General features: G+C 42.0%; 1 protein-coding gene across 4 annotated transcripts in view; it reads left to right on the forward strand.

The window, feature by feature from the left end:
- Positions 1-6,604, forward strand: part of ADPRM (ADP-ribose/CDP-alcohol diphosphatase, manganese dependent) — a 280,967-nt gene extending 274,363 nt beyond the window's left edge. For 2 of the 4 annotated variants that reach the window (XR_008507233.2, XR_010408451.1), the window contains exons 4-6: positions 3,415-3,602; positions 3,690-3,776; positions 4,568-6,604. The gene's annotated coding sequence lies outside the window, so the exon portion shown is untranslated. The remainder of the gene's footprint in view (positions 1-3,414; positions 3,603-3,689; positions 3,777-4,567) is intronic. The other 2 variants (XR_010408449.1, XR_010408450.1) reach the window with 2 other exon arrangements.
- The last annotated feature ends 1,959 nt before the right edge of the window (positions 6,605-8,563 follow it).

The following is an 8,563-nucleotide window of genomic DNA, read 5'->3' on the forward strand; positions in this document are numbered from 1 at the left end:
CCATCTCAGTAGCTGTCACATGAAAGAATGAATAACTGTGTGAAGGGAGCTGTCAAGAACCCAAGTGAGTCTATTCAGAGAAGAAACAAGGTAGAAGCAGTTGTCACTTGGGAACCCACTGTTGTTCCAGACCCAAGTGCAATTGTCATGGACACCAGTTAGTTTTACTCTCCTCCCGAAGTGCTTCTGCAGGTCCTGGCTAGACTCCCAAGTCCAGTGACTTCATCTGCAGGTGCTATTTCTGTTGGATCTACATCCCTGTAATCATACATTGAGCTCTTTTCAGGTCTCCGCAAAAAATCCACTCACACCAGCCATGTTGAATATTTTAACACAATGTAGGGTTCTTGTAGATGAGTCACGTCAGAGGTAGCTCTACTGTCTTTGTTTTTCCCCATTTCTTTTTTCCCTCTCCCCCTTTCTGGATGGTCTCTCCAGTCTCCTCACCTCCAAAAACTCCACATTCCTTCCTTTCTATATGGAGCACCTTCCCCTTTCCTTTGCCACCCTGACACCACCCAGCTGTCAGACTAGAGGAAGGTCTCGGCTTCTATCCCCAAACTTGCCTGCAGAAACCCACTGAGGGCCTGAGGAAAAAGCTCTTACCCTTTGTATGATATGAACTCTTTGAAGAACATTAAGGATTATAAAGGGGGAAAGATCCCAACCCTTTACTCAGTTATAAGAACCAGCAACACCATAGGGATGATAGAGCTTGTGATGCTTTAATAAAAACTACGCAAGAGCTAGTTCCTAACTTTTTCTGGGACATCGCCCACTTAAGTTCAAGATACAACTGTATCTAGAAGGGATTCTAATATTCATGGAAGCTTTGGGATTCACAGCTCAGGTCGTCAGTTTAAGATTTTTCTTTTATTAAATTGTTGGTATTTGCTTCTGCTCTATTTGCCTTATTTTCCCCATCAAGTATGCCATTAATCCATTGTTTGGATCTCTCCTTTCTGTTTTCTATTTTCAGCATTATCCCTTTCATGATTTTATTTTATTTTTCCTTTTCCTCTTGATTTTGGGTGAATTCCTTAAAATTGTCTTCCACATTGCTGATGTGATTTTCTTTTGCACTGTTGATTCTTTTACTTTTTATGCATTTAAAAAATTTCTTGGGGCGCCTGGGTGGCTCAGTCGTTAGGTGTCTGCCTTCGGCTCAGGTCATGATCCCAGGGTGCTGGGATCGAGCCTCACATCGGGCTCCCTGCTCGGCAGGAGGCCTGCTTCTCCCTCTCCCACTGCCCCTGCTTGTGTTCCCTCTCTCGCTGTGTCTCTCTCTGTCAAGGAAATAAATAAAATCTTTAAAAAAAAAAAAATTCTTTTCACACATTTAATGGTAACATTCTCTGCTTATCTCATCTAGTTCCCTTTTTATAGTTCCTTCTTAGCAGCTGCCTTTTGATCTCGCTGTGTTGTCTTTTGTTTTAATATTGTTGACAATACAAGACAAATGTCCAAAATTTATGCAGTAAATCCTTAAAAAGAATGTCCTCCTTTTACTTCATAAGTATTATACTATCCATCTGTGTTTAGGATCTTTTCATAGGTCCCCTATTATCTTGTTTCTATTTTTTCATCTTGGAACAATAAAGCTTCTATCTGTGTCTGGAATTTGCTCACCAAACTGGATGAGTAGATCCTTCTGAAATCATCTCATTGAGGTCTTAAGCTTGAGGGTAGCCTGAGGACTTGAGAGAGACCTACAGCCACAGATAAGATCGGGTCAACTGCATCATGGGGCAGTGTCTTTTCTAGGTAAAGCCACTGAGTCGGGTACCTGGTTGGCAAATGGTCCCGTTCCCAGCCCACCACACCTGGTTGAGCCATTGTTCTGTGGGATGGTGGGGCATTTTCGGCAGTCTCCAGCCGAGGAGTGGGAGACAGTGTGATCAGAGTTGTGGCTGTTCTGTGTGGTTTTACACACCAGAGGGACCGTCACAAGCAAGATACACAGTACAGAAAAGCATGCATACAAGAATTACAGTTACCACATGCTGTTGAAACTGAGCATCCAAGCCACCACCATGCTCTTTATCAAACCAAAGATAAAGAAAGTACCTTAAGATTGAAAATGCTGGGGAGGGGGGGAGCAGTTGGTGTGTATGCCTCCTGACTCAATTAGTTCGTTTACAAATGTTTACTTAACTGTCTGTTAGATTCCAAGGATGAAGACAGGATAATAGGGATATATTAAACACATCCTTGACAACATAGAACTCATATGCTAACTGGGGAAACGAAAGAATAAGCAATTAAAACACAAATTACCAATTGCTGACATAGAGATATTTCTAAGGCACAATAGGAAACAAAATCCTAGCTGGAGAAATCCAAAAGTGCTTGGCATAGAAGAGGACCAGTGGGCTAGGTGTTAAAGGAGGAGTTGAAGATGGGAGTATAAAGGCACCTGGGTGGCTCAGTTGGTGAAGCGTCTGCCTTCAGCTCAGGTCACGATCTCAGGGTCCTGGGATCCATCCCAACTCCTCATGGGTACATGGGTGTTTGCAAGCATCCCTTCCCATCCCCAACTCTGCAAAAAACAAGCCCTGTTCTCTGTTAATTAGAAGAGGGCTTTAGCCTGAAAAAGAAGACAACACCCTTTCTCATGTGCTTGTTGCTATCAATCATACTATATAGCGAGATACCTGTCTTTCTCTCCTGACAGAGATGGAGAATTGAATATGCCAAGCCCTCTATGCAAGGTACACTTTATTTTCAATATCAACCAAATGTCAAGAGACAGGAGAATTTCTTTCCTTTAAATAAATCCTATCTCATGGTTTTGGAGGAAAGATCGAGATGAGGCTGGGTACTAATTATATTCTAGTTTTTCCTAGAACTGAATTGTACACTCAGGAGCTATCCTGACTGTGCATTTATACTTTTAGATGCAGAAAGTGCCTCCAATAAATAAAAGAAGTCATTTTTTTTCTGTGACATCTTCCTTCCTTTCTTCCTTCCTTCCTTCCTTCCTTCCTTCCTTCCCCTTTCTTTCTTCTTCCTTTCTTTCTTTCTTTCCTTCTTTCTTTCTTCTTTCTTTCCTTCTTTCTTTCCTTCTTTTTTTCTCCTTTCTTTCTTTCTTTCTTTCTTTCTTTCTTTCTCTTTCTTTCTTTCTTTCTTTCTTTCTTTCTTTCTTTCTTTCTTTCTTTCTTTCTTTCTCACAGCTTTACTGAGCTATAATTGTTATATGACAAACTGTCCTTATTTAAAGTGTACAATTTGTATTTAGGTATATGTATACACCTGTGAAACCAACAGCATGATCCAAATAATGTGCACAGATATGTACAACCTTGTGGGTTTATATGCCTAACAGGCCCGAAGAGCTAATGAATTTTGTCAATTTTTGCCTGTTGCAGACTTTGTGGGTTTTTTAAAAATTTTTTTGTCCCTTGACCCTTTCAGCTCTTTTGCTGTGCCTTGAAACTGATGCTGGTTACCCTGTGGCCACTGGCATTGCATGTCTGTTGGGGGGAGGAACCTCAGCCATTGTGGTCCTGCACACCTTCTCATGGGATCATAGTTCTCTGAGCAGCAGAACTCCTGGAATCCCCTCTCTACATTCTACCATGATTCCAACCAAGTGAATGCAGGTCAGTATTTCCACCCCCTCTTCTCTCTCACAGCATCATGACCTTGGCACGTGCAGATGCTTAATTCTGCCTTCCTCTTAATTGCAGTTCCTTCATTGACGGCCAGTGGTAACTGTAGGGTGTCAGGTTTCAGCTTGCATGCTAACAAGCTTCTAGAGGTGGTCTTGTTTTAAGGTAAGCTTTCTTTTCTTCCAGTGAGCACTAAGGTGGTAAGCACTGAATGCTTGGAAAGCAAAGGAAATGTATGGGAGTCTGAATGATAATTAGATCATCATATGGGTTTAATCTGAGGGCCAAATTGAAAGCATCCTAATTTAGACTAAGAGTGTGGCTCAGATTTCCTGCCTCACAAGGAATAACTCGTTTCAGTTTTTCCACACAGAATACTAGAAGTTAAGTAAGAAGCACAGGGCCTCTAAATTACCTGTGATAATTTGTTTGATGAATAGGGCAGTCATTTCTCCATGGGAAAATTAAGGTGGTTTTACAACTAATTTTGAAATAAGCAACTCATCCATTGGGGCTTGGAAATCTTTTTTTTTTTTTTTTTTTTATACCATGGGTAGACTCTTATAGGTGTGAAAATTATAATGTGATTTACTGTGTTTTGTTTCTATGGCATATTCACTGCCAGGTCTGGCAAAGGCCAAAAGAGGTGAAAGGGTCTAACAAAGTTTGAGGAGAATTAGGTATATTTGAAGATGAGGGTGGTTGGAGAAAGAGAGAGAGGAAAAAGAGAGAGGAGGAGGGGGAAGAGAGAGAGGAAAGAGGAGAAGAAATAGGATAGCAGATTATAGGAAGTAGAAAAGGATTGGGATAAAGATTCAGAAAAGATGTGGGAAAGCTCTGATTCTAGTTGACAAGGATGAAGATCAATGAAAACAGACATGGTTGTGTGTTTTTATTTCGATTTTGCATGATAAACTATCCAAAAGTTAGTGGTCTAAAACGACTTATACTTACAGATTCTGTGGGTCCAGTCCCCCATGGGAATGGCTTGTCTTTGTTCCGAGATGTCTAGGGACTTAGCTGGGAAGACTCAATTGCTGAAGGCTGGAACCATCTGGAACTGTCTTCACTTACAAGTCTGGCAGCTGATGTTGGCTACAAACTAGGAACTCAGCTGGGAGACCTCCACTGGATTACCTGTGTGTACTTTACACACAGTGTGGACCTCCTCACAATATGGCAGCCTTGCAACAGTCTGACTTCTTGTGTGGGACTCATGGTTTCCAGCACAAATGTTCCAGCAAACAAGGTAGTTGTGAGAACCCAGAACAGTTCTCCAGCTGTACTCTTTTGGCCAGAGCTGTCATGTATGTGTCAAAATTCAAGGGGAGGAGGAGTAGAACCCCCTTCTTGCTACAAGAAGTGTCAAAGAATCTGGAGCATCTCTTTTAAACCATCACGATTTTGTTGTCTACCTCACCAACCACCTTGAAGGATTCCTCCAGGGCTCTTAACATATATTTCTGCTTCCCTCCTGAGTGAATCTCAACATATTTTAATAATTCGGTCCTGAATAAGTAAATGAGGGCACTCACATTACATAGTCTGAATCTCCCAGGTAAAGTAATGCTAAGATGTTGGGAGGAATTGAATTTTAAGATGGCAGAATACATAGAAAAATGGAATATGTTCAGCAGAGAGAAATAAAAGGTCAAGGACAGTGTAAAACATATTCATTTTTTCCCCATGATAATGTGAGCCCTGTAAAGATTGAGGCAGTCTGTCTCTTTCTCATCTTTGTCTAATCCCTCCCTAGTGCTTGATGTGGAGGCTCTATTCCATTCTATTTCCCACTTTTCCTGAGCCTTCCTTGAGGTTCAAGAATTAATCAGATAGGATCTTATTCAGTTTTCCCCAAAGGGAATCTTGCAAAGCTGGTGGAAGAACAGGTCCATGTGAAGAGTTAGTACTCTTCTCATCTTGGGATTGGATTTACATATGATCAAATTGTTTTCCATTTTTACATATTTCCTGGAAGGAACACATGTTATGAAACTATAAGTTCTCATTTGATTGTCCTATACCTAGATGGCAAATGCTAATGACCCATGGAGGTAATTTAGAGACCCTTCCTTTCACAGATGTGCCAACTGAGGCCCAGAGAAGTGAAGTGCTTTGCTCAGGGTTGCCCAGCTGTTAATGGTGCATCCAAGATTAGACCCCAGATCTTCTGACATCCAGATCAGAGCATTTACCTTGACATTGGAAATCCCCAAAGCGGGAAGAGTGAGATACATCTCCATTTAAAAATCCTAGACTCACCTCGGCCCCAGAGTGGCCACCGCCATGGCTAGCCAGTCCATCCAGCAGCTTGCTGCATGCCATGAAGTGGGCCTCTGAGAAGTTGTCCGAGGCCCACAAGCAAAAGAACCAGAGGCTGAAGCAGTCCAAAGAAGCAGCTCAGGTTGAAATTGAACAATACCACCTGCAAAGAGAGAGGAGTTCAAGGCCACGGAAGATGTGGCTCTGGGATCCCCGGGCAGCTGCAGCATGGAAGTGGAGAAGGAGACCCAGGAGATGACCATCCTCCAGACCTTCTTCCAGCAGAACAGGGATGAAGTCCTGCAGCACCTCTTGGCCTTTGTCTTTGACACCTGGCCAGAAATGCATGAAAATGGATAGGGGAGGAAGGAGAAGCTCAGTGCATGGATTGGCATTTTAAATGCCTTCATGGAATATGATGCAGCAAGCTTGAGTTTCATTCTTGGGAAAAAGCATTAAATTATTTCTGTATATTACACAGTAGGGCCCTTTGCTTTTTGGAGAATAGCAAATCTAGCTTCTTCGTACAAACTTAGACCTTAACCAAAGATTTTCTTTTACCTCGTGTTTCTTAGAAATGTAACGTGTAGGGTGCCTAGGTTGCTCAGTCTGTTAAGCGTTTGCCTTAGGCTCAGGTCATGATCCCAGGGTCCTGGGATCGAGCCCCGCATTGGGCTCCTTGCTCAGCCAGGACCCTGCTTCTCCCTCTGCCCCTCCCCGATGCTCATGCTCTCTCACAAATAAAATCTTTAAAAAAAAAATTTAATGTGTAGATGTTGTCTGTTTTCCTATACCCGTAGCTTAGGGAACATATATATCAATACTTTTTCTTTCTTAGATAGATATAGTAAAAAAAAAAATTTTTTTTTAAAAAAACAGGATGAAAAATTTTTTTCCCCTATCACTTTCTTGAAGGTCAGGGGATTTGTCTATGAAAAAGCAGTAATAGTTATTTGTAACTTGTGCGAAGCAAGAGCCAGCCTTCAAGTAGTCCTTTCTGGCTACACGTTTAGAACGACAGATCCTAGTATAAATGTTTGGGCTGTTTTTAGTTTCTCTTAATCAAAATTACTAGATGACAGAATTTAGGAACTTGCTACATGTTATTCCTCAGTGTACCGATAATCATTTAAAAGTAAAGACTTTGTCACGCACACAAAAAATTCCTAAATGGAAGTAAATGTCAAGTTGTTTTTTAGAGTTAGCAACACTGGTGTATGCAAATTGCATGCCTCTATTCAGAAGATATGACCTGTCTGGATTAATCTTCTCTATTGTTACTTTAAGTAGAAATGACTAGCCGTGTATTTCACTAACTGAAGCACATTGGATGCAAAATAAAACCACGGCCCCAGAGCCCCTTCCGACATAAATGTATACATGTTTATCTTTATCTTCACATTCTACTGGACAGCTGTGTCAGTGAAGAGACTTCTGGAAGTGTTTTCAAAGGAGGAGAGAGCTCTGTTAATAGGTCTACCTAGATTTGACTGGTGGTTGTTTAGTCATAGATGAGAATGAAAGGATCCCATTGTGATCGTTCTAAAGTAGATTCTGGAGCAGCTGGTTTGCCCAATGCCAGGACCAGGCTCTCTGGGCACTAAGGAGGTACTCAAGAAAATGAAATGACTTCCTTACTTTGCAGCTCCTACCATATCAGATGTTATATTTATCTGAATTCATCCATTTGCTGAATTTTTATTCAAGAAACCATGACTTAATGAATAAGAACATAAGTGATGGAACCAAATTGAGTTCCACCCCTTTACTTACTTTGAGGACTCAGACAAATTACTTACCTTTCCTGAGTTCCCTCTCCGCATCTGTGAAAGGTGTATCAGTCAATTAGAATTCAATCACAGAAGCAGAGCCACACTAGAATATATATATGTCAAGGATTTGGCCTTATTCAATTGTGGCAGTAGTTAAACCGTCTCTGGGAGGCTCTTCTCTCCCTGCCTGATTGATGTTGGTACTTGAAATCTTCAGAACAGGCAGATGGATGTAAGGTTGGGAGGAACAAGGACAAGTTGGAATCCATGGACATGAATAGGAGCCTGCCAGGACCAACTTGAACCAGTGTCATTCCTCACTGCCTCCAACTTCAGTGAAGCGGGGTCATGCAAGAGAGGCCGGCATCCTACATCACACAGGAGATGGTGAAGATGAAGGAGGATCCAGGGGAAGGCGGAGCCGATTCCATGGCAGCTGCCCCAGGCCAACAAGGCGAGTCCATTAAGTGTGGAGCCTGGGACAATACGCAGCGATTATGATGATGATGGGTGAGCAACAGTCTATTTGGGGGGCCACAAAGGCCAGAAATATGTCTCCAGCCCCTGCTCTCAATTTCTTTACATTCTAACTTAAGAAAGAGCCCATGCAGATGAGACATTATCATTTTAACAATTCTCCACCATCACGCCTCAGGACCTGGCCAGTTCCGAATGGGGGCTTGCCCTTTAAACACTGAAACCCTTTCTTACTTTAATCATCTTCAATGAGCATCTTTGACGAGTGCATTTTACATTTTCTGACATCTTACGGAACGTGAAGGAAACCACTTAGCTTTCCTTTATGACTCTGTGAGTCATCACTGGGAGCATCAGTTGTGGTGTTGTTCTATAATGGGACCAGTTGTATTGGGGGCAATTTGGGGGTGATGCTAAATGGCCCCATGATTGATACCGTTC

Source organism: Mirounga angustirostris, unplaced genomic scaffold, assembly GCF_029215605.1.
Source record: "Mirounga angustirostris isolate CCGP_5_RB_7025 unplaced genomic scaffold, mMirAng1.0.hap1 SCAF_17, whole genome shotgun sequence".
NCBI classification, from domain to species: domain Eukaryota; kingdom Metazoa; phylum Chordata; class Mammalia; order Carnivora; family Phocidae; genus Mirounga; species Mirounga angustirostris.